At 40.9% G+C, this 26,360-nt stretch overlaps 6 non-coding genes across 6 annotated transcripts; all 6 read right to left on the bottom strand.

The window, feature by feature from the left end:
• Positions 1-1,916: 1,916 nt before the first annotated feature.
• Positions 1,917-1,989, bottom strand: TRNAH-GUG (transfer RNA histidin (anticodon GUG)). Its single transcript has one exon. It is a non-coding gene; the product is annotated as a tRNA-His (tRNA).
• Positions 1,990-3,684: 1,695 nt separating this feature from the next.
• On the bottom strand, positions 3,685-3,757 carry TRNAH-GUG (transfer RNA histidin (anticodon GUG)). The gene has a single exon. It is a non-coding gene; the product is annotated as a tRNA-His (tRNA).
• A 1,989-nt stretch (positions 3,758-5,746) lies between these two features.
• Positions 5,747-5,819, bottom strand: TRNAH-GUG (transfer RNA histidin (anticodon GUG)). Its single transcript has one exon. It is a non-coding gene; the product is annotated as a tRNA-His (tRNA).
• A 1,989-nt stretch (positions 5,820-7,808) lies between these two features.
• Positions 7,809-7,881, bottom strand: TRNAH-GUG (transfer RNA histidin (anticodon GUG)). Its single transcript has one exon. It is a non-coding gene; the product is annotated as a tRNA-His (tRNA).
• Positions 7,882-9,870: 1,989 nt separating this feature from the next.
• TRNAH-GUG (transfer RNA histidin (anticodon GUG)) lies at positions 9,871-9,943 on the bottom strand. The gene has a single exon. It is a non-coding gene; the product is annotated as a tRNA-His (tRNA).
• A 2,988-nt stretch (positions 9,944-12,931) lies between these two features.
• Positions 12,932-13,004, bottom strand: TRNAH-GUG (transfer RNA histidin (anticodon GUG)). Its single transcript has one exon. It is a non-coding gene; the product is annotated as a tRNA-His (tRNA).
• Positions 13,005-26,360: the final 13,356 nt, after the last annotated feature.

Genomic DNA, 26,360 nt, shown 5'->3' with positions numbered 1-26,360 from the left:
ACCGCTCCCGGATGGGCTCGAACCACCAACCTATTGGTTAACAGCCGAACGCGCTAACCATTGCGCCACGGAAGCCCAAAAGTTAAATGCTCGTTAGGTATTGTGTAAAAACCTTGACTTTTTACGTCACATCTGAGACCTCACAACACCGCTCCCGGATGGGCTCGAACCACCAAACTATTGGTTAACAGCCGAACGCGCTAACCATTGCGCCACGGAAGCCCAAAAGTTAAATGCTCGTCAGGTATTATGTAAAAACCTTGACTTTCTACGTTACATTTGAGATCACACAACACCGCTCCCGGGTGGGCTCGAACCACCAACCTATTGGTTAACAGCCGAACGCGCTAACCATTGCGCCACGGAAGCCAAGAAATTAAAAGGTTGTCAGGTATTGTGGAAAAGTTTTGACTTTTCACGCTACGTCTGAGACCCCACAACACCTCTCTCGGGTGGGCTCGAACCACCAACCTTTTGAATAACAGCTGAGCGCGCTAACCATTGCGCCACGGAAGCCCAAAAATTAAATGTTCGTCAGGTATTGTGGAAAAACTCTGACATTTTACGTTACATCTGAGACGTCACAACACCGCTCCAGGGAGGGCTCAAACAACCAGTCTTCTGAATTGCAGCTGAACGCGCTAACCATTGCGCCACGGAAGCCCATAAATTAAATGGTCGTCAGGTATTGTGGAAAAACCTTGACTTTTTACGTTACATCTGAGACCTCACAACACCGCTCCCAGATGGGCTCGAACCACCAACCTTTCAGTCGGTTAACAGCCGAACGCGCTAACCATTGCGCCACGGAAGCCCAAATATTAAATGGTCGTCAGGTATTGTGGAAAAACCTTGACTTCTTACGTCACATCTGAGACCTCACAACACCGCTCCCGGTTGGCTCGAACCTTCAACCTTTTGTATAACAGTTGAGCGCGCTAACCATTGCGCCACGGAAGCCCAAAAGTTAAATGCTCGTCAGGTATTATGTAAAAACCTTGACTTTTTACGTCACATCTGAGACCTCACAACACCGCTCCCGGATGGGCTCGAACCACCAACCTATTGGTTAACAGCCGAACGCGCTAACCATTGCGCCACGGAAGCACAAAAGTTAAATGCTCGTCAGGTATTGTGTAAAAACCTTGACTTTTTACGTCACATCTGAGACCTCACAACACCGCTCCCGGATGGGCTCGAACCACCAACCTATTGGTTAACAGCCGAACGCGCTAACCATTGCGCCACGGAAGCCCAAAAGTTGAATGCTCGTCAGGTATTATGTAAAAACCTTGACTTTTTACGTCACATCTGAGACCTCACAACACCGCTCCCGGATGGGGTCGAACCACCAACCTATTGGTTAACAGCCGAACGCGCTAACTATTGCGCCACGGAAGCCCAAAAATTAAATGGTCGTCAGGTATTGTGGAAAAACTTTGGCTTTCTACGTTACATTTGAGATCACACAACACCGCTCCCGGATGGGCTCGAACCACCAACCTATTGGTTAACAGCCGAACGCGCTAACCATTGATCCACGGAAGCTCAGAAATTAAATGGTTGTCAGGTATTGTGGAAAAACTTTGGCTTTCTACGTTACATTTGAGACCCCACAACACCTTTCCCGGGTGGGCTCGAACCAAGAACCTTTCGATTAACAGCTGAACGCGCTAACCATTATGCCACGGAAGCCCAAAAATTAAATGCTCGTCAGGTATTGTGTAAAAACCTTGACTTTTTACGTCACATCTGAGACCTCACAACACCGCTCCCGGATGGGCTCGAACCACCAACCTATTGGTTAACAGCCGAACGCGCTAACCATTGCGCCACGGAAGCCCAAAAGTTAAATGCTCGTCAGGTATTGTGTAAAAACCTTGACTTTTTACGTCAAATCTGAGACCTCACAACACCGCTCCCGGATGGGGTCGAACCACCAACCTATTGGTTCACAGCCGAACGCGCTAACCATTGCACCACGGAAGCCCAAAAATTAAATGGTCGTCATTTATTGTGCAAAAGCTTTGGCTTTCTACGTTACATTTGAGATCACACAACACCGCTCCCGGGTGGGCTCGAACCACCAACCTATTGGTTAACAGCCGAACGCGCTAACCATTGCGCCACGGAAGCCAAGAAATTAAAAGGTTGTCAGGTATTGTGGAAAAGTTTTGACTTTTCACGCTACGTCTGAGACCCCACAACACCTCTCTCGGGTGGGCTCGAACCACCAACCTTTTGAATAACAGCTGAGCGCGCTAACCATTGCGCCACGGAAGCCCAAAAATTAAATGTTCGTCAGGTATTGTGGAAAAACTCTGACATTTTACGTTACATCTGAGACGTCACAACACCGCTCCAGGGAGGGCTCAAACAACCAGTCTTCTGAATTGCAGCTGAACGCGCTAACCATTGCGCCACGGAAGCCCATAAATTAAATGGTCGTCAGGTATTGTGGAAAAACCTTGACTTTTTACGTTACATCTGAGACCTCACAACACCGCTCCCAGATGGGCTCGAACCACCAACCTTTCAGTCGGTTAAAAGCCGAACGCGCTAACCATTGCGCCACGGAAGCCCAAATATTAAATGGTCGTCAGGTATTGTGGAAAAACCTTGACTTCTTACGTCACATCTGAGACCTCACAACACCGCTCCCGGGTGGGCTCGAACCTTCAACCTTTTGTATAACAGTTGAGCGCGCTAACCATTGCGCCACGGAAGCCCAAAAGTTAAATGCTCGTCAGGTATTATGTAAAAACCTTGACTTTTTACGTCACATCTGAGACCTCACAACACCGCTCCCGGATGGGCTCGAACCACCAACCTATTGGTTAACAGCCGAACGCGCTAACCATTGCGCCACGGAAGCACAAAAGTTAAATGCTCGTCAGGTATTGTGTAAAAACCTTGACTTTTTACGTCACATCTGAGACCTCACAACACCGCTCCCGGATGGGCTCGAACCACCAACCTATTGGTTAACAGCCGAACGCGCTAACCATTGCGCCACGGAAGCCCAAAAGTTGAATGCTCGTCAGGTATTATGTAAAAACCTTGACTTTTTACGTCACATCTGAGACCTCACAACACCGCTCCCGGATGGGGTCGAACCACCAACCTATTGGTTAACAGCCGAACGCGCTAACTATTGCGCCACGGAAGCCCAAAAATTAAATGGTCGTCAGGTATTGTGGAAAAACTTTGGCTTTCTACGTTACATTTGAGATCACACAACACCGCTCCCGGATGGGCTCGAACCACCAACCTATTGGTTAACAGCCGAACGCGCTAACCATTGATCCACGGAAGCTCAGAAATTAAATGGTTGTCAGGTATTGTGGAAAAACTTTGGCTTTCTACGTTACATTTGAGACCCCACAACACCTTTCCCGGGTGGGCTCGAACCACCAACCTTTCGATTAACAGCTGAACGCGCTAACCATTATGCCACGGAAGCCCAAAAATTAAATGCTCGTCAGGTATTGTGTAAAAACCTTGACTTTTTACGTCACATCTGAGACCTCACAACACCGCTCCCGGATGGGCTCGAACCACCAACCTATTGGTTAACAGCCGAACGCGCTAACCATTGCGCCACGGAAGCCCAAAAGTTAAATGCTCGTCAGGTATTGTGTAAAAACCTTGACTTTTTACGTCAAATCTGAGACCTCACAACACCGCTCCCGGATGGGGTCGAACCACCAACCTATTGGTTCACAGCCGAACGCGCTAACCATTGCACCACGGAAGCCCAAAAATTAAATGGTCGTCATTTATTGTGCAAAAGCTTTGGCTTTCTACGTTACATTTGAGATCCCACAACACCGCTCCCGGATGGGCTCGAACCACCAACCTATTGGTTAACAGCCGAACGTGCTAACCATTGCGCCACGGAAGCCCAAAAATTAAATGGTCGTCAGGTATTGTGGAAAAACTTTGGCTTTCTACGTTACATTTGAGATCACACAACACCGCTCCCGGGTGGGCTCGAACCACCAACCTATTGGTTAACAGCCGAACGCGCTAACCATTGCGCCACGGAAGCCAAGAAATTAAAAGGTTGTCAGGTATTGTGGAAAAGTTTTGACTTTTCACGCTACGTCTGAGACCCCACAACACCTCTCTCGGGTGGGCTCGAACCACCAACCTTTTGAATAACAGCTGAGCGCGCTAACCATTGCGCCACGGAAGCCCAAAAATTAAATGTTCGTCAGGTATTGTGGAAAAACTCTGACATTTTACGTTACATCTGAGACGTCACAACACCGCTCCAGGGAGGGCTCAAACAACCAGTCTTCTGAATTGCAGCTGAACGCGCTAACCATTGCGCCACGGAAGCCCATAAATTAAATGGTCGTCAGGTATTGTGGAAAAACCTTGACTTTTTACGTTACATCTGAGACCTCACAACACCGCTCCCAGATGGGCTCGAACCACCAACCTTTCAGTCAGTTAACAGCCGAACGCGCTAACCATTGCGCCACGGAAGCCCAAATATTAAATGGTCGTCAGGTATTGTGGAAAAACCTTGACTTCTTACGTCACATCTGAGACCTCACAACACCGCTCCCGGGTGGGCTCGAACCTTCAACCTTTTGTATAACAGTTGAGCGCGCTAACCATTGCGCCACGGAAGCCCAAAAGTTAAATGCTCGTCAGGTATTATGTAAAAACCTTGACTTTTTACGTCACATCTGAGACCTCACAACACCGCTCCCGGATGGGCTCGAACCACCAACCTATTGGTTAACAGCCGAACGCGCTAACCATTGCGCCACGGAAGCACAAAAGTTAAATGCTCGTCAGGTATTGTGTAAAAACCTTGACTTTTTACGTCACATCTGAGACCTCAACCCACCGCTCCCGGATGGGCTCGAACCACCAACCTATTGGTTAACAGCCGAACGCGCTAACCATTGCGCCACGGAAGCCCAAAAGTTAGATGCTCGTTAGGTATTGTGTAAAAACCTTGACTTTTTACGTCACATCTGAGACCTCACAACACCGCTCCCGGATGGGCTCGAACCACCAACCTATTGGTTAACAGCCGAACGCGCTAACCATTGCGCCACGGAAGCCCAAAAGTTGAATGCTCGTCAGGTATTATGTAAAAACCTTGACTTTTTACGTCACATCTGAGACCTCACAACACCGCTCCCGGATGGGGTCGAACCACCAACCTATTAGTTAACAGCCGAACGCGCTAACTATTGCGCCACGGAAGCCCAAAAATTAAATGGTCGTCAGGTATTGTGGAAAAACTTTGGCTTTCTACGTTACATTTGAGATCACACAACACCGCTCCCGGATGGGCTCGAACCACCAACCTATTGGTTAACAGCCGAACGCATTAACCATTGATCCACGGAAGCTCAGAAATTAAATGGTTGTCAGGTATTGTGGAAAAACTTTGGCTTTCTACGTTACATTTGAGACCCCACAACACCTTTCCCGGGTGGGCTCGAACCACCAACCTTTCGATTAACAGCTGAACGCGCTAACCATTATGCCACGGAAGCCCAAAAATTAAATGCTCGTCAGGAATTGTGTAAAAACCTTGACTTTTTACGTCACATCTGAGACCTCACAACACCGCTCCCGGATGGGCTCGAACCACCAACCTATTGGTTAACAGCCGAACGCGCTAACCATTGCGCCACGGAAGCCCAAAAGTTAAATGCTCGTCAGGTATTGTGTAAAAACCTTGACTTTTTACGTCAAATCTGAGACCTCACAACACCGCTCCCGGATGGGGTCGAACCACCAACCTATTGGTTCACAGCCGAACGCGCTAACCATTGCACCACGGAAGCCCAAAAATTAAATGGTCGTCATTTATTGTGCAAAAGCTTTGGCTTTCTACGTTACATTTGAGATCCCCCAACACCGCTCCCGGATGGGCTCGAACCACCAACCTATTGGTTAACAGCCGAACGTGCTAACCATTGCGCCACGGAAGCCCAAAAATTAAATGGTCGTCAGGTATTGTGGAAAAACTTTGGCTTTCTACGTTACATTTGAGATCACACAACACCGCTCCCGGGTGGGCTCGAACCACCAACCTATTGGTTAACAGCCGAACGCGCTAACCATTGCGCCACGGAAGCCAAGAAATTAAAAGGTTGTCAGGTATTGTGGAAAAGTTTTGACTTTTCACGCTACGTCTGAGACCCCACAACACCTCTCTCGGGTGGGCTCGAACCACCAACCTTTTGAATAACAGCTGAGCGCGCTAACCATTGCGCCACGGAAGCCCAAAAATTAAATGTTCGTCAGGTATTGTGGAAAAACTCTGACATTTTACGTTACATCTGAGACGTCACAACACCGCTCCAGGGAGGGCTCAAACAACCAGTCTTCTGAATTGCAGCTGAACGCGCTAACCATTGCGCCACGGAAGCCCATAAATTAAATGGTCGTCAGGTATTGTGGAAAAACCTTGACTTTTTACGTTACATCTGAGACCTCACAACACCGCTCCCAGATGGGCTCGAACCACCAACCTTTCAGTCGGTTAACAGCCGAACGCGCTAACCATTGCGCCACGGAAGCCCAAATATTAAATGGTCGTCAGGTATTGTGGAAAAACCTTGACTTCTTACGTCACATCTGAGACCTCACAACACCGCTCCCGGGTGGGCTCGAACCTTCAACCTTTTGTATAACAGTTGAGCGCGCTAACCATTGCGCCACGGAAGCCCAAAAGTTAAATGCTCGTCAGGTATTATGTAAAAACCTTGACTTTTTACGTCACATCTGAGACCTCACAACACCGCTCCCGGATGGGCTCGAACCACCAACCTATTGGTTAACAGCCGAACGCGCTAACCATTGCGCCACGGAAGCACAAAAGTTAAATGCTCGTCAGGTATTGTGTAAAAACCTTGACTTTTTACGTCACATCTGAGACCTCACAACACCGCTCCCGGATGGGCTCGAACCACCAACCTATTGGTTAACAGCCGAACGCGCTAACCATTGCGCCACGGAAGCCCAAAAGTTAGATGCTCGTTAGGTATTGTGTAAAAACCTTGACTTTTTACGTCACATCTGAGACCTCACAACACCGCTCCCGGATGGGCTCGAACCACCAACCTATTGGTTAACAGCCGAACGCGCTAACCATTGCGCCACGGAAGCCCAAAAGTTGAATGCTCGTCAGGTATTATGTAAAAACCTTGACTTTTTACGTCACATCTGAGACCTCACAACACCGCTCCCGGATGGGGTCGAACCACCAACCTATTGGTTAACAGCCGAACGCGCTAACTATTGCGCCACGGAAGCCCAAAAAATAAATGGTCGTCAGGTATTGTGGAAAAACTTTGGCTTTCTACGTTACATTTGAGATCACACAACACCGCTCCCGGATGGGCTCGAACCACCAACCTATTGGTTAACAGCCGAACGCATTAACCATTGATCCACGGAAGCTCAGAAATTAAATGGTTGTCAGGTATTGTGGAAAAACTTTGGCTTTCTACGTTACATTTGAGACCCCACAACACCTTTCCCGGGTGGGCTCGAACCACCAACCTTTCGATTAACAGCTGAACGCGCTAACCATTATGCCACGGAAGCCCAAAAATTAAATGCTCGTCAGGTATTGTGTAAAAACCTTGACTTTTTACGTCACATCTGAGACCTCACAACACCGCTCCCGGATGGGCTCGAACCACCAACCTATTGGTTAACAGCCGAACGCGCTAACCATTGCGCCACGGAAGCCCAAAAGTTAAATGCTCGTCAGGTATTGTGTAAAAACCTTGACTTTTTACGTCAAATCTGAGACCTCACAACACCGCTCCCGGATGGGGTCGAACCACCAACCTATTGGTTCACAGCCGAACGCGCTAACCATTGCACCACGGAAGCCCAAAAATTAAATGGTCGTCATTTATTGTGCAAAAGCTTTGGCTTTCTACGTTACATTTGAGATCCCCCAACACCGCTCCCGGATGGGCTCGAACCACCAACCTATTGGTTAACAGCCGAACGTGCTAACCATTGCGCCACGGAAGCCCAAAAATTAAATGGTCGTCAGGTATTGTGGAAAAACTTTGGCTTTCTACGTTACATTTGAGATCACACAACACCGCTCCCGGGTGGGCTCGAACCACCAACCTATTGGTTAACAGCCGAACGCGCTAACCATTGCGCCACGGAAGCCAAGAAATTAAAAGGTTGTCAGGTATTGTGGAAAAGTTTTGACTTTTCACGCTACGTCTGAGACCCCACAACACCTCTCTCGGGTGGGCTCGAACCACCAACCTTTTGAATAACAGCTGAGCGCGCTAACCATTGCGCCACGGAAGCCCAAAAATTAAATGTTCGTCAGGTATTGTGGAAAAACTCTGACATTTTACGTTACATCTGAGACGTCACAACACCGCTCCAGGGAGGGCTCAAACAACCAGTCTTCTGAATTGCAGCTGAACGCGCTAACCATTGCGCCACGGAAGCCCATAAATTAAATGGTCGTCAGGTATTGTGGAAAAACCTTGACTTTTTACGTTACATCTGAGACCTCACAACACCGCTCCCAGATGGGCTCGAACCACCAACCTTTCAGTCGGTTAACAGCCGAACGCGCTAACCATTGCGCCACGGAAGCCCAAATATTAAATGGTCGTCAGGTATTGTGGAAAAACCTTGACTTCTTACGTCACATCTGAGACCTCACAACACCGCTCCCGGGTGGGCTCGAACCTTCAACCTTTTGTATAACAGTTGAGCGCGCTAACCATTGCGCCACGGAAGCCCAAAAGTTAAATGCTCGTCAGGTATTATGTAAAAACCTTGACTTTTTACGTCACATCTGAGACCTCACAACACCGCTCCCGGATGGGCTCGAACCACCAACCTATTGGTTAACAGCCGAACGCGCTAACCATTGCGCCACGGAAGCACAAAAGTTAAATGCTCGTCAGGTATTGTGTAAAAACCTTGACTTTTTACGTCACATCTGAGACCTCACAACACCGCTCCCGGATGGGCTCGAACCACCAACCTATTGGTTAACAGCCGAACGCGCTAACCATTGCGCCACGGAAGCCCAAAAGTTAGATGCTCGTTAGGTATTGTGTAAAAACCTTGACTTTTTACGTCACATCTGAGACCTCACAACACCGCTCCCGGATGGGCTCGAACCACCAACCTATTGGTTAACAGCCGAACGCGCTAACCATTGCGCCACGGAAGCCCAAAAGTTGAATGCTCGTCAGGTATTATGTAAAAACCTTGACTTTTTACGTCACATCTGAGACCTCACAACACCGCTCCCGGATGGGGTCGAACCACCAACCTATTGGTTAACAGCCGAACGCGCTAACTATTGCGCCACGGAAGCCCAAAAAATAAATGGTCGTCAGGTATTGTGGAAAAACTTTGGCTTTCTACGTTACATTTGAGATCACACAACACCGCTCCCGGATGGGCTCGAACCACCAACCTATTGGTTAACAGCCGAACGCGCTAACCATTGATCCACGGAAGCTCAGAAATTAAATGGTTGTCAGGTATTGTGGAAAAACTTTGGCTTTCTACGTTACATTTGAGACCCCACAACACCTTTCCCGGGTGGGCTCGAACCACCAACCTTTCGATTAACAGCTGAACGCGCTAACCATTATGCCACGGAAGCCCAAAAATTAAATGCTCGTCAGGTATTGTGTAAAAACCTTGACTTTTTACGTCACATCTGAGACCTCACAACACCGCTCCCGGATGGTTTCGAACCACCAACCTATTGGTTAACAGCCGAACGCGTTAACCATTGCGCCACGGAAGCCCAAAAGTTAAATGCTCGTCAGGTATTGTGTAAAAACCTTGACTTTTTACGTCAAATCTGAGACCTCACAACACCGCTCCCGGATGGGGTCGAACCACCAACCTATTGGTTCACAGCCGAACGCGCTAACCATTGCACCACGGAAGCCCAAAAATTAAATGGTCGTCATTTATTGTGCAAAAACTTTGGCTTTCTACGTTACATTTGAGATCCCACAACACCGCTCCCGGATGGGCTCGAACCACCAACCTATTGGTTAACAGCCGAACGTGCTAACCATTGCGCCACGGAAGCCCAAAAATTAAATGGTCGTCAGGTATTGTGGAAAAACTTTGGCTTTCTACGTTACATTTGAGATCACACAACACCGCTCCCGGGTGGGCTCGAACCACCAACCTATTGGTTAACAGCCGAACGCGCTAACCATTGTGCCACGGAAGCCAAGAAATTAAAAGGTTGTCAGGTATTGTGGAAAAGTTTTGACTTTTCACGCTACGTCTGAGACCCCACAACACCTCTCTCGGGTGGGCTCGAACCACCAACCTTTTGAATAACAGCTGAGCGCGCTAACCATTGCGCCACGGAAGCCCAAAAATTAAATGTTCGTCAGGTATTGTGGAAAAACTCTGACATTTTACGTTACATCTGAGACGTCACAACACCGCTCCAGGGAGGGCTCAAACAACCAGTCTTCTGAATTGCAGCTGAACGCGCTAACCATTGCGCCACGGAAGCCCATAAATTAAATGGTCGTCAGGTATTGTGGAAAAACCTTGACTTTTTACTTTACATCTGAGACCTCACAACACCGCTCCCAGATGGGCTCGAACCACCAACCTTTCAGTCGGTTAACAGCCGAACGCGCTAACCATTGCGCCACGGAAGCCCAAATATTAAATGGTCGTCAGGTATTGTGGAAAAACCTTGACTTCTTACGTCACATCTGAGACCTCACAACACCGCTCCCGGGTGGGCTCGAACCTTCAACCTTTTGTATAACAGTTGAGCGCGCTAACCATTGCGCCACGGAAGCCCAAAAATAAAATGTTCGTCAGGTATTGTGGAAAAACCTTGATTTTTTACGTCACATCTGAGACGTCACAACACCGCTCCTGGATTGGCTCGAACCACCAACCTATTTGTTAACAGCCAAACGCGCTAACCATTGAGCCACGGAAGCTCAGAAATTAAATGTTTGTCAGGTATTGTGGAAAAGTTATGACTTTTTACGTTACATCTGAGACCCTACAACACCTCTCCCGGGTGGGCTCGAACCACCAACCTTTCGGTTAACAGCCGAACGCGCTAACCATTGAGCCACGGAAGCTCCGAAATTAAATGGTTGTCACGTAATGTGTAAAAGTTTTGACTTTTTGCGCTACATCTGAGACCACACAACACCTCTCCCGGTTGGGCTCGAACCAACAATCTTTCGATTAACAGCTGAACGCGCTAACCATTGCGCCACGGAAGCCCAAAAATGAAATGGTCGTCAGGTATTGTGGAAAAACTTTGGCTTTCTACGTTACATTTGAGACCCCACAACACCGCTCCTGGGTGGGCCGAACGCGCTAACCATTGAGCCACAGAAGCTCAGAAATTAAATGGTTGTCACGTATTGTGGAAATGTTTTGACTTTTTACGCTACATCTGAGACCCCACAACACCTCTCCCGGGTGGGCCCGAACCACCAAATTTTCGATTAACAGCTGAAAGCGCTAACCAATTGCGCCACGGACGCCCAAAAATTAAATGTTCGTCAGGTATTTTGGAAAAACTAACATTTTACGTTACATCTGAGACGTCACAACACCGCTCCCGGGTGGGCTCAAACCACCAGTCTTTTGAATAGCAGCTGAACGCGCTAACCATTGCGCCACGGAAGCCCAAAAATTAATTGGTCGTCAGGTATTGTGGAAAAACCTTGACTTTTGACGTCATCTTGAGACGTCACAACACCTCTCCCGGATGGGCTCGAACCACCAATCTTTCGGTTAACAGCCGAACGCGCTAACCATTGCGCCACGGAAGCCCAAAAGTTAAATGCTCGTTAGGTATTGTGTAAAAACCTTGACTTTTTACGTCACATCTGAGACCTCAGAACACCGCTCCCGGATGGGCTCGAACCACCAACCTATTGGTTAACAGCCGATCGCGCTAACCATTGCGCCACGGAAGCCCAAAAGTTAAATGCTCGTCAGGTATTGTGTAAAAACCTTGACTTTTTACGTCACATCTGAGACCTCACAACACCGCTCCCGGATGGGCTCGAACCACCAACCTATTGGTTAACAGCCGAACGCGCTAACCATTGCGCCACGGAAGCACAAAAGTTAAATGCTCGTCAGGTATTGTGTAAAAACCTTGACTTTTTACGTCACATCTGAGACCTCACAACACCGCTCCCGGATGGGCTCGAACCACCAACCTATTGGTTAACAGCCGAACGCGCTAACCATTGCGCCACGGAAGCCCAAAAGTTAAATGCTCGTTAGGTATTGTGTAAAATCCTTGACTTTTTACGTCACATCTGAGACCTCACAACACCGCTCCCGGATGGGCTCGAACCACCAACCTATTGGTTAACAGCCGAACGCGCTAACCATTGCGCCACGGAAGCACAAAAGTTAAATGCTCGTCAGGTATTGTGTAAAAACCTTGACTTTTTACGTCACATCTGAGACCTCACAACACCGCTCCCGGATGGGCTCGAACCACCAACCTATTGGTTAACAGCCGAACGCGCTAACCATTGCGCCACGGAAGCCCAAAAGTTAAATGCTCGTTAGGTATTGTGTAAAATCCTTGACTTTTTACGTCACATCTGAGACCTCACAACACCGCTCCCGGATGGGCTCGAACCACCAACCTATTGGTTAACAGCCGAACGCGCTAACCATTGCGCCACGGAAGCCCAAAAGTTAAATGCTCGTTAGGTATTGTGTAAAATCCTTGACTTTTTACGTCACATCTGAGACCTCACAACACCGCTCCCGGATGGGCTCGAACCACCAACCTATTGGTTAACAGCCGAACGCGCTAACCATTGCGCCACGGAAGCCCAAAAGTTAAATGCTCGTCAGGTATTGTGTAAAAACCTTGACTTTTTACGTCAAATCTGAGACCTCACAACACCGCTCCCGGATGGGGTCGAACCACCAACCTATTGGTTCACAGCCGAACGCGCTAACCATTGCGCCACGGAAGCACAAAAGTTAAATGCTCGTCAGGTATTGTGTAAAAACCTTGACTTTTTACGTCACATCTGAGACCTCACAACACCGCTCCCGGATGGGCTCGAACCACCAACCTATTGGTTAACAGCCGAACGCGCTAACCATTGCGCCACGGAAGCCCAAAAGTTAAATGCTCGTTAGGTATTGTGTAAAAACCTTGACTTTTTACGTCACATCTGAGACCTCACAACACCGCTCCCGGATGGGCTCGAACCACCAACCTTTCGGTTAACAGCCGAACGCGCTAACCATTGCGCCACGGAAGCCCAAAAGTTAAATACTCGTCAGGTATTGTGTAAAAACCTTGACTTCTTACGTCACATCTGAGACCTCACAACACCGCTCCCGGATGGGCTCGAACCACCAACCTATTGGTTAACAGCCGAACGCGCTAACCATTGCGCCACGGAAGCACAAAAGTTAAATGCTCGTCAGGTATTGTGTAAAAACCTTGACTTTTTACGTCACATCTGAGACCTCACAACACCGCTCCCGGATGGGCTCGAACCACCAACCTATTGGTTAACAGCCGAACGCGCTAACCATTGCGCCACGGAAGCCCAAAAGTTAAATGCTCGTTAGGTATTGTGTAAAAACCTTGACTTTTTACGTCACATCTGAGACCTCACAACACCGCTCTCGGATGGGCTCGAACCACCAACCTATTGGTTAACAGCCGAACGCGCTAACCATTGTGCCACGGAAGCCCAAAAATTAAATGGTCGTCATTTATTGTGCAAAAACTTTGGCTTTCTACGTTACATTTGAGATCACACAACACCGCTCCCGGGTGGGCTCGAACCACCAACCTATTGGTTAACAGCCGAACGCGCTAACCATTGCGCCACGGAAGCCAAGAAATTAAAAGGTTGTCAGGTATTGTGGAAAAGTTTTGACTTTTCACGCTACGTCTGAGACCCCACAACACCTCTCTCGGGTGGGCTCGAACCACCAACCTTTTGAATAACAGCTGAGCGCGCTAACCATTGCGCCACGGAAGCCCAAAAATTAAATGTTCGTCAGGTATTGTGGAAAAACTCTGACATTTTACGTTACATCTGAGACTTCACAACACCGCTCCAGGGAGGGCTCAAACAACCAGTCTTCTGAATTGCAGCTGAACGCGCTAACCATTGCGCCACGGAAGCCCATAAATTAAATGGTCGTCAGGTATTGTGGAAAAACCTTGACTTTTTACGTTACATCTGAGACCTCACAACACCGCTCCCAGATGGGCTCGAACCACCAACCTTTCAGTCGGTTAACAGCCGAACGCGCTAACCATTGCGCCGCGGAAGCCCAAATATTAAATGGTCGTCAGGTATTGTGGAAAAACCTTGACTTCTTACGTCACATCTGAGACCTCACAACACCGCTCCCGGGTGGGCTCGAACCTTCAACCTTTTGTATAACAGTTGAGCGCGCTAACCATTGCGCCACGGAAGCCCAAAAATAAAATGTTCGTCAGGTATTGTGGAAAAACCTTGATTTTACTTCACATCTGAGACGTCACAACACCGCTCCCGGATGGGCTCGAACCACCAACCTATTGGTTAACAGCCGAACGCGCTAACCATTGAGCCACGGAAGCTCAGAAATTAAATCGTTGTCAGGTATTGTGGAAAAACCTTGATTTTTTACGTCACATCTGAGACGTCACAACACCGCTCCCTGGATTGGCTCGAACCACCAACCTATTTGTTAACAGCCAAACGCGCTAACCATTGAGCCACGGAAGCTCAGAAATTAAATGTTCGTCAGGTATTGTGGAAAAGTTATGACTTTTTACGTTACATCTGAGACCCTACAACACCTCTCCCGGGTGGGCTCGAACCACCAACCTTTCGGTTAACAGCTGAACGCGCTAACCATTGAGCCACGGAAGCTCAGAAATTAAATGGTTGTCACGTAATGTGTAAAAGTTTTGACTTTTTGCGCTACATCTGAGACCACACAACACCTCTCCCGGTTGGGCTCGAACCAACAATCTTTCGATTAACAGCTGAACGCGCTAACCATTGCGCCACGGAAGCCCAAAAATGAAATGGTCGTCAGGTATTGTGGAAAAACTTTTACTTTCTACGTTACATTTGAGACCCCACAACACCGCTCCTGGGTGGGCCGAACGCGCTAACCATTGAGCCACAGAAGCTCAGAAATTAAATGGTTGTCACGTATTGTGGAAATGTTTTGACTTTTTACGCTACATCTGAGACCCCACAACACCTCTCCCGGGTGGGCTCGAACCACCAAATTTTCGATTAACAGCTGAAAGCGCTAACCAATTGCGCCACGGACGCCCAAAAATTAAATGTTCGTCAGGTATTTTGGAAAAACTAACATTTTACGTTACATCTGAGACGTCACAACACCGCTCCCGGGTGGGCTCAAACCACCAGTCTTTTGAATAGCAGCTGAACGCGCTAACCATTGCGCCACGGAAGCCCAAAAATTAATTGGTCGTCAGGTATTGTGGAAAAACCTTGACTTTTGACGTCATCTTGAGACGTCACAACACCTCTCCCGGATGGGCTCGAACCACCAATCTTTCGGTTAACAGCCGAACGCGCTAACCATTGAGCCACGGACGCCCAAAAATTAAATGTTCGTCAGGTATTTTGGAAAAACTCTAACATTTTACGTTACATCTGAGACGTCACAACACCGCTCCCGGGTGGGCTCAAACCACCAGTCTTTTGAATAGCAGCTGAACTTGCTAACCATTGCGCCACGGAAGCCCAAAAATTAAATGGTCGTCAGGTATTGTGGAAAAACCTTGACATTTGACGTCGTCTTGAGACGTCACAACACCGCTCCCGGATGGGCTCGAACCACCAACCTATTTGTTAACAGCCGAACGCGCTAACCATTGAGCCACGGAAGCTCTGAAATTAAATGGTTGTCAAGTATTGTGGAAAAGTTTTGACTTTTTACGCTACATCTGAGACCACACAACACCTCTCCCGGATGGGCTCGAACCACCAACCTTTCGATTAACAGCTGAACGCGCTAACCAATTGCACCACGGACGCCCAAAAATTAAATGTTCGTCAGGTATTTTGGAAAAACTCTAACATTTTACGTTACATCTGAGACGTCACAACACCGCTCCCGGGTGGGCTCAAACCACCAGTCTTTTGAATAGCAGCTGAACGCGCTAACCATTGCGCCACGGAAGCCCAAAAATTAATTGGTCGTCAGGTATTGTGGAAAAACCTTGACTTTTGACGTCATCTTGAGACGTCACAACACCGCTCCCGGATGGGCTCGAACCACCAACCTATTTGTTAACAGCCGAACGCGCTAACCATTGAGCCACGGAAGCTCTGAAATTAAATGGTTGTCACGTATTGTGGAAATGTTTTTACTTTTTCCGCTACATCTGAGACCGTACAACACCTCTCCCGGGTGGGCTCGAACCACCAACCTTTCGATTAACAGCTGAACGCGCTAACCATTGCGCCACGGAAGCCAAAAAATTAAATGTTCGTCAGGGATTGTGGAAAAACTCTGACATTTTACGTTACATCTGAGACGTCACAACAACGCTCCCGGGAGGGCTCAAACCACCAGTCTTTTGAATAGCAGCTGAACGCGCTAACCATTGCGCCACGGAAGCCCAAAAATTAAATGGTCGTCAGGTATTTTGGAAAAACCTTGACTTTTTACGTCACATCTGACACGTCACAACACCGCTCCCGGATGGGCTCGAACCACCAACCTATTTGTTAACAGCCGAACGCGCTAACCATTGAGCCACGGAAGCTCTGAAATTAAATGGTTGTCACGTATTGTGGAAAAGTTTTGACTTTTTACGCTACATCTGAGACCACACAACACCTCTCCCGGGTGTGCTCGAACCACCAATCTTTCGATTAACAGCTGAACGCGCTAAACATTGCGCCACGGAAGCCCAAAAATTAAATGTTCGTCAGGTATTGTGGAAAAACTCTGATATTTTACGTTACAGCTGAGACGTCACAACACCGCTCCCGGGAGGGCTCAACGATTTTGAAAATGTTATTAAAAATCGAGGTAAATTTTTAATTATTGTTCAATCGAGATGAAATCACTTTCAATGAGTGTTTTATAGGGAATTAAGCTGAATTCGGTCAAACATTTCTCCAGAAAAAAATGCATTCAAAAGTGTACCGAAAAAATCGCATGTTTTTCTTCTTCAAGATACAAAATCCGTGACAACGATTTCTTATTGAAAAATTTAATTTTAACAGTTTTTTAAATGAATATCGTTACATTTGCTTGAATTAAAGCAAAAAGTATAAAAATAATGGTTTCAGTGAACATATTTGAAAATAGTGAAGAAATACTCAAAGTAAGCTTCTTTGGCCGTGAAACGTCGATTTTGAAAATGTTATTAAAAATCGAGGTAAATTTTTAATTATTGTTCAATCGAGATGAAATCACTTTCAATGAGTGTTTTATAGGGAATTAAGCTGAATTCGGTCAAACATTTCTCCAGAAAAAAATGCATTCAAAAGTGTACCGAAAAAATCGCATGTTTTTTTTCTTCAAGATGCAAAATCCGTGACAACGATTTCTTATTTAAAATTGAATTTTAACAGTTTGTTGAATGAATATCGTTACATTTGCTTGAATTAACGCAAAAATTACAAAAATAATGGTTTCAGTGGTTATATTTGAAAACAGTGAACAAATACTCAAAATGTTTTCCTTAGGCCGAGTTACGTCGATTTTGAAAATGTTATTAAAAATCGAGGTACATTTTTATTTATTGTTCAATCGAGATGAAATCACTTTCAATGAGTGTTTTATAGGGAATTAAGCTGAATTCGGTCAAAAATTTCTCCTGAAAAAAATGCATTCAAAAAAGTACCGAAAAAATCGCATGTTTTTCTTCTTCAAGATACAAAATCCGTGACAACGATTTCTTATTGAAAAATTGAATTTTAACAGTTTGTTGAATGAATATCGTTACATTTGCTTGCATTAAAGCAAAAAGTATAAAAATAATGGTTTCAGTGGTTATTTTTGAAAATAGTGAAGAAATACTCAAAATATGCTTTTTTGGCCGTGAAACGTCGATTTTGAAAATGTTATTAAAAATCGAGGTACATTTTTATTTATTGTTCAATCGAGATGAAATCACTTTTAATGAGTGTTTTATAGGGAATTAAGCTGAATTCGGTCAAAAATTTCTCCTGAAAAAAATGCATTCAAAAAAGTACCGAAAAAATCGCATGTTTTTCTTCTTCAAGATACAAAATCCGTGACAACGATTTCTTATTGAAAAATTTAATTTTAACAGTTTTTTGATTGAATATCGTTACATTTGCTTGAATTAAAGCAAAAAGTATAAAAATAATGCTTTCAGTGAACATATTTGAAAATAGTGAAGAAATACTCAAAGTATTGGCCGTGAAACGTCGATTTTGAAAATGTTATTGAAAATCGAGGTAAATTTTTAATTATTGTTCAATCGAGATGAAATCACTTTCAATGAGTGTTTTATAGGGAATTAAGCTGAATTCGGTCAAAAATTTCTCCAGAAAAAAATTCATTCAAAAAAGTACCGAAAAAATCGCAGGTTTTTCTTCTTCAAGACACAAAATCCGTGAATACGATTTCTTATTGAAAATTGAATTTTAACAGTTTTTTGAATGAATATCGTTACATTGCTTGAATTAAAGCAAAAAGTATAAAAATAATGGTTTCAATGAATATATTTGAAAATAGTGAAGAAATACTCAAAGTATGCTTCTTTGGCCGTGAAACGTCGATTTTGAAAATGTTATTAAAAATCGAGGTAAATTTTTAATTATTGTTCAATCGAGATGAAATCACTTTCAATGAGTGTTTTATAGGCAATTAAGCTGAATTCGGTCAAACATTTCTCCAGAAAAAAATGCATTCAAAAAAGTACCGAAAAAATCGCATGTTTTTCTTCTTCAAGATACAAAATCCGTGACAACGATTTCTTATTTAAAATTGAAATTTAACAGTTTGTTGAATAAATATCGTTACATTTGCTTGAATTAACGCAAAAATTACAAAAATAATGGTTTCAGTGGTTATATTTGAAAACAGTGAACAAATACTCAAAATGTTTTTCTTAGGCCGAGTTACGTCGATTTTGAAAATGTTATTAAAAATCGAGGTACATTTTTATTTATTGTTCAATCGAGATGAAATCACTTTTATTGAGTGTTTTATAGGGAATTAAGCTGAATTCGGTCAAAAATTTCTCCAGAAAAAAATGCATTCAAAAAAGTACCGAAAAAATCGCATGTTTTTTTTCTTCAAGATACAAAATCCGTGACAACGATTTCTTATTTAAAATTGAATTTTAACAGTTTGTTGAATGAATATCGTTACATTTGCTTGAATTAACGCAAAAATTACAAAAATAATGGTTTCAGTGGTTATATTTGAAAACAGTGAACAAATACTCAAAATGTTTTTCTTAGGCCGAGTTACGTCGATTTTGAAAATGTTATTAAAAATCGAGGTATATTTTTATTTATTGTTCAATCGAGATGAAATCGCTTTCAATGAGTGTTTTAAAGGCAATTAAGCTGAATTCGGTCAAACATTTCTCCAGAAAAAAATGCATTCAAAAGTGTACCGAAAAAATCGCATGTTTTTTTTCTTCAAGATACAAAATCCGTGACAACGATTTCTTATTTAAAATTGAATTTTAACAGTTTGTTGAATGAATATCGTTACATTTGCTTGAATTAACGCAAAAATTACAAAAATAATGGTTTCAGTGGTTATATTTGAAAACAGTGAACAAATACTCAAAATGTTTTCCTTAGGCCGAGTTACGTCGATTTTGAAAATGTTATTAAAAATCGAGGTACATTTTTATTTATTGTTCAATCGAGATGAAATCACTTTTAATGAGTGTTTTATAGGGAATTAAGCTGAATTCGGTCAAAAATTTCTCCTGAAAAAAATGCATTCAAAAAAGTACCGAAAAAATCGCATGTTTTTCTTCTTCAAGATACAAAATCCGTGACAACGATTTCTTATTGAAAAATTTAATTTTAACAGTTTTTTGATTGAATATCGTTACATTTGCTTGAATTAAAGCAAAAAGTATAAAAATAATGCTTTCAGTGAACATATTTGAAAATAGTGAAGAAATACTCAAAGTATGCTTCTTTGGCCGTGAAACGTCGATTTTGAAAATGTTATTAAAAATCGAGGTAAATTTTTAATTATTGTTCAATCGAGATGAAATCACTTTCAATGAGTGTTTTATAGGCAATTAAGCTGAATTCGGTCAAACATTTCTCCAGAAAAAAATGCATTCAAAAGTGTACCGAAAAAATCGCATGTTTTTTTTCTTCAAGATACAAAATCCGTGACAACGATTTCTTATTTAAAATTGAATTTTAACAGTTTGTTGAATGAATATCGTTACATTTGCTTGAATTAACGCAAAAATTACAAAAATAATGGTTTCAGTGGTTATATTTGAAAACAGTGAACAAATACTCAAAATGTTTTTCTTAGGCCGAGTTACGTCGATTTTGAAAATGTTATTAAAAATCGAGGTACATTTTTATTTATTGTTCAATCGAGATGAAATCACTTTCAATGAGTGTTTTATAGGGAATTAAGCTGAATTCGGTCAAAAATTTCTCCTGAAAAAAATGCATTCAAAAAAGTACCGAAAAAATCGCATGTTTTTCTTCTTCAAGATACAAAATCCGTGACAACGATTTCTTATTGAAAAATTTAATTTTAACAGTTTTTTGATTGAATATCGTTACATTTGCTTGAATTAAAGCAAAAAGTATAAAAATAATGCTTTCAGTGAACATATTTGAAAATAGTGAAGAAATACTCAAAGTAAGCTTCTTTGGCCGTGAAACGTCGATTTTGAAAATGTTATTAAAAATCGAGGTAAATTTTTAATTATTGTTCAATCGAGATGAAATCACTTTCAATGAGTGTTTTATAGGGAATTAAGCTGAATTCGGTCAAACATTTCTCCAGAAAAAAATGCATTCAAAAAAGTACCGAAAAAATCGCATGTTTTTCTTCTTCAAGATACAAAATCCGTGACAACGATTTCTTATTTAAAATTGAAATTTAACAGTTTGTTGAATAAATATCGTTACATTTGCTTGAATTAACGCAAAAATTACAAAAATAATGGTTTCAGTGGTTATATTTGAAAACAGTGAACAAATACTCAAAATGTTTTTCTTAGGCCGAGTTACGTCGATTTTGAAAATGTTATTAAAAATCGAGGTACATTTTTATTTATTGTTCAATCGAGATGAAATCACTTTTATTGAGTGTTTTATAGGGAATTAAGCTGAATTCGGTCAAAAATTTCTCCAGAAAAAAATGCATTCAAAAAGGTACCGAAAAAATCGCATGTTTTTTTTCTTCAAGATACAAAATCCGTGACAACGATTTCTTATTTAAAATTGAATTTTAACAGTTTGTTGAATGAATATCGTTACATTTGCTTGAATTAACGCAAAAATTACAAAAATAATGGTTTCAGTGGTTATATTTGAAAACAGTGAACAAATACTCAAAATGTTTTTCTTAGGCCGAGTTACGTCGATTTTGAAAATGTTATTAAAAATCGAGGTATATTTTTATTTATTGTTCAATCGAGATGAAATCACTTTCAATGAGTGTTTTAAAGGCAATTAAGCTGAATTCGGTCAAACATTTCTCCAGAAAAAAATTCATTCAAAAAAGTACCGAAAAAATCGCAGGTTTTTCTTCTTCAAGACACAAAATCCGTGAATACGATTTCTTATTGAAAATTGAATTTTAACAGTTTTTTGAATGAATATCGTTACATTGCTTGAATTAAAGCAAAAAGTATAAAAATAATGGTTTCAATGAATATATTTGAAAATAGTGAAGAAATATTCAAAGTATGCTTCTTTGGCCGTGAAACGTCGATTTTGAAAATGTTATTAAAAATCGAGGTAAATTTTTAATTATTGTTCAATCGAGATGAAATCACTTTCAATGAGTGTTTTATAGGCAATTAAGCTGAATTCGGTCAAACATTTCTCCAGAAAAAAATGCATTCAAAAGTGTACCGAAAAAATCGCATGTTTTTTTTCTTCAAGATACAAAATCCGTGACAACGATTTCTTATTTAAAATTGAATTTTAACAGTTTGTTGAATGAATATCGTTACATTTGCTTGAATTAACGCAAAAATTACAAAAATAATGGTTTCAGTGGTTATATTTGAAAACAGTGAACAAATACTCAAAATGTTTTCCTTAGGCCGAGTTACGTCGATTTTGAAAATGTTATTAAAAATCGAGGTACATTTTTATTTATTGTTCAATCGAGATGAAATCACTTTTAATGAGTGTTTTATAGGGAATTAAGCTGAATTCGGTCAAAAATTTCTCCTGAAAAAAATGCATTCAAAAAAGTACCGAAAAAATCGCATGTTTTTCTTCTTCAAGATACAAAATCCGTGACAACGATTTCTTATTGAAAAATTTAATTTTAACAGTTTTTTGATTGAATATCGTTACATTTGCTTGAATTAAAGCAAAAAGTATAAAAATAATGCTTTCAGTGAACATATTTGAAAATAGTGAAGAAATACTCAAAGTAAGCTTCTTTGGCCGTGAAACGTCGATTTTGAAAATGTTATTAAAAATCGAGGTAAATTTTTAATTATTGTTCAATCGAGATGAAATCACTTTCAATGAGTGTTTTATAGGGAATTAAGCTGAATTCGGTCAAACATTTCTCCAGAAAAAAATGCATTCAAAAAAGTACCGAAAAAATCGCATGTTTTTCTTCTTCAAGATACAAAATCCGTGACAACGATTTCTTATTTAAAATTGAAATTTAACAGTTTGTTGAATAAATATCGTTACATTTGCTTGAATTAACGCAAAAATTACAAAAATAATGGTTTCAGTGGTTATATTTGAAAACAGTGAACAAATACTCAAAATGTTTTTCTTAGGCCGAGTTACGTCGATTTTGAAAATGTTATTAAAAATCGAGGTACATTTTTATTTATTGTTCAATCGAGATGAAATCACTTTTATTGAGTGTTTTATAGGGAATTAAGCTGAATTCGGTCAAAAATTTCTCCAGAAAAAAATGCATTCAAAAAAGTACCGAAAAAATCGCATGTTTTTTTTCTTCAAGATACAAAATCCGTGACAACGATTTCTTATTTAAAATTGAATTTTAACAGTTTGTTGAATGAATATCGTTACATTTGCTTGAATTAACGCAAAAATTACAAAAATAATGGTTTCAGTGGTTATATTTGAAAACAGTGAACAAATACTCAAAATGTTTTTCTTAGGCCGAGTTACGTCGATTTTGAAAATGTTATTAAAAATCGAGGTATATTTTTATTTATTGTTCAATCGAGATGAAATCACTTTCAATGAGTGTTTTAAAGGCAATTAAGCTGAATTCGGTCAAACATTTCTCCAGAAAAAAATGCATTCAAAAGTGTACCGAAAAAATCGCATGTTTTTTTTCTTCAAGATACAAAATCCGTGACAACGATTTCTTATTTAAAATTGAATTTTAACAGTTTGTTGAATGAATATCGTTACATTTGCTTGAATTAACGCAAAAATTACAAAAATAATGGTTTCAGTGGTTATATTTGAAAACAGTGAACAAATACTCAAAATGTTTTCCTTAGGCCGAGTTACGTCGATTTTGAAAATGTTATTAAAAATCGAGGTACATTTTTATTTATTGTTCAATCGAGATGAAATCACTTTTAATGAGTGTTTTATAGGGAATTAAGCTGAATTCGGTCAAAAATTTCTCCTGAAAAAAATGCATTCAAAAAAGTACCGAAAAAATCGCATGTTTTTCTTCTTCAAGATACAAAATCCGTGACAACGATTTCTTATTGAAAAATTTAATTTTAACAGTTTTTTGATTGAATATCGTTACATTTGCTTGAATTAAAGCAAAAAGTATAAAAATAATGCTTTCAGTGAACATATTTGAAAATAGTGAAGAAATACTCAAAGTATGCTTCTTTGGCCGTGAAACGTCGATTTTGAAAATGTTATTGAAAATCGAGGTAAATTTTTAATTATTGTTCAATCGAGATGAAATCACTTTCAATGAGTGTTTTATAGGGAATTAAGCTGAATTCGGTCAAAAATTTCTCCAGAAAAAAATTCATTCAAAAAAGTACCGAAAAAATCGCAGGTTTTTCTTCTTCAAGACACAAAATCCGTGAATACGATTTCTTATTGAAAATTGAATTTTAACAGTTTTTTGAATGAATATCGTTACATTGCTTGAATTAAAGCAAAAAGTATAAAAATAATGGTTTCAATGAATATATTTGAAAATAGTGAAGAAATACTCAAAGTATGCTTCTTTGGCCGTGAAACGTCGATTTTGAAAATGTTATTAAAAATCGAGGTAAATTTTTAATTATTGTTCAATCGAGATGAAATCACTTTCAATGAGTGTTTTATAGGCAATTAAGCTGAATTCGGTCAAACATTTCTCCAGAAAAAAATGCATTCAAAAGTGTACCGAAAAAATCGCATGTTTTTTTTCTTCAAGATACAAAATCCGTGACAACGATTTCTTATTTAAAATTGAATTTTAACAGTTTGTTGAATGAATATCGTTACATTTGCTTGAATTAACGCAAAAATTACAAAAATAATGGTTTCAGTGGTTATATTTGAAAACAGTGAACAAATACTCAAAATGTTTTTCTTAGGCCGAGTTACGTCGATTTTGAAAATGTTATTAAAAATCGAGGTACATTTTTATTTATTGTTCAATCGAGATGAAATCACTTTCAATGAGTGTTTTATAGGGAATTAAGCTGAATTCGGTCAAAAATTTCTCCTGAAAAAAATGCATTCAAAAAAGTACCGAAAAAATCGCATGTTTTTCTTCTTCAAGATACAAAATCCGTGACAACGATTTCTTATTGAAAAATTTAATTTTAACAGTTTTTTGATTGAATATCGTTACATTTGCTTGAATTAAAGCAAAAAGTATAAAAATAATGCTTTCAGTGAACATATTTGAAAATAGTGAAGAAATACTCAAAGTAAGCTTCTTTGGCCGTGAAACGTCGATTTTGAAAATGTTATTAAAAATCGAGGTAAATTTTTAATTATTGTTCAATCGAGATGAAATCACTTTCAATGAGTGTTTTATAGGGAATTAAGCTGAATTCGGTCAAACATTTCTCCAGAAAAAAATGCATTCAAAAAAGTACCGAAAAAATCGCATGTTTTTCTTCTTCAAGATACAAAATCCGTGACAACGATTTCTTATTTAAAATTGAAATTTAACAGTTTGTTGAATAAATATCGTTACATTTGCTTGAATTAACGCAAAAATTACAAAAATAATGGTTTCAGTGGTTATATTTGAAAATAGTGAAGAAATACTCAAAGTATGCTTCTTTGGCCGTGAAACGTCGATTTTGAAAATGTTATTGAAAATCGAGGTAAATTTTTAATTATTGTTCAATCGAGATGAAATCACTTTCAATGAGTGTTTTATAGGGAATTAAGCTGAATTCGGTCAAAAATTTCTCCAGAAAAAAATTCATTCAAAAAAGTACCGAAAAAATCGCAGGTTTTTCTTCTTCAAGACACAAAATCCGTGAATACGATTTCTTATTGAAAATTGAATTTTAACAGTTTTTTGAATGAATATCGTTACATTGCTTGAATTAAAGCAAAAAGTATAAAAATAATGGTTTCAATGAATATATTTGAAAATAGTGAAGAAATACTCAAAGTATGCTTCTTTGGCCGTGAAACGTCGATTTTGAAAATGTTATTAAAAATCGAGGTAAATTTTTAATTATTGTTCAATCGAGATGAAATCACTTTCAATGAGTGTTTTATAGGCAATTAAGCTGAATTCGGTCAAACATTTCTCCAGAAAAAAATGCATTCAAAAGTGTACCGAAAAAATCGCATGTTTTTTTTCTTCAAGATACAAAATCCGTGACAACGATTTCTTATTTAAAATTGAATTTTAACAGTTTGTTGAATGAATATCGTTACATTTGCTTGAATTAACGCAAAAATTACAAAAATAATGGTTTCAGTGGTTATATTTGAAAACAGTGAACAAATACTCAAAATGTTTTTCTTAGGCCGAGTTACGTCGATTTTGAAAATGTTATTAAAAATCGAGGTACATTTTTATTTATTGTTCAATCGAGATGAAATCACTTTCAATGAGTGTTTTATAGGGAATTAAGCTGAATTCGGTCAAAAATTTCTCCTGAAAAAAATGCATTCAAAAAAGTACCGAAAAAATCGCATGTTTTTCTTCTTCAAGATACAAAATCCGTGACAACGATT

This window comes from Phalangium opilio, unplaced genomic scaffold (genome assembly GCF_054372755.1).
Source record: "Phalangium opilio isolate 3A_F unplaced genomic scaffold, DU_Popi_V2 ptg001170l_1, whole genome shotgun sequence".
NCBI lineage: Eukaryota > Metazoa > Arthropoda > Arachnida > Opiliones > Phalangiidae > Phalangium > Phalangium opilio.
This window is presented reverse-complemented; position numbering and strand designations above follow the sequence as displayed.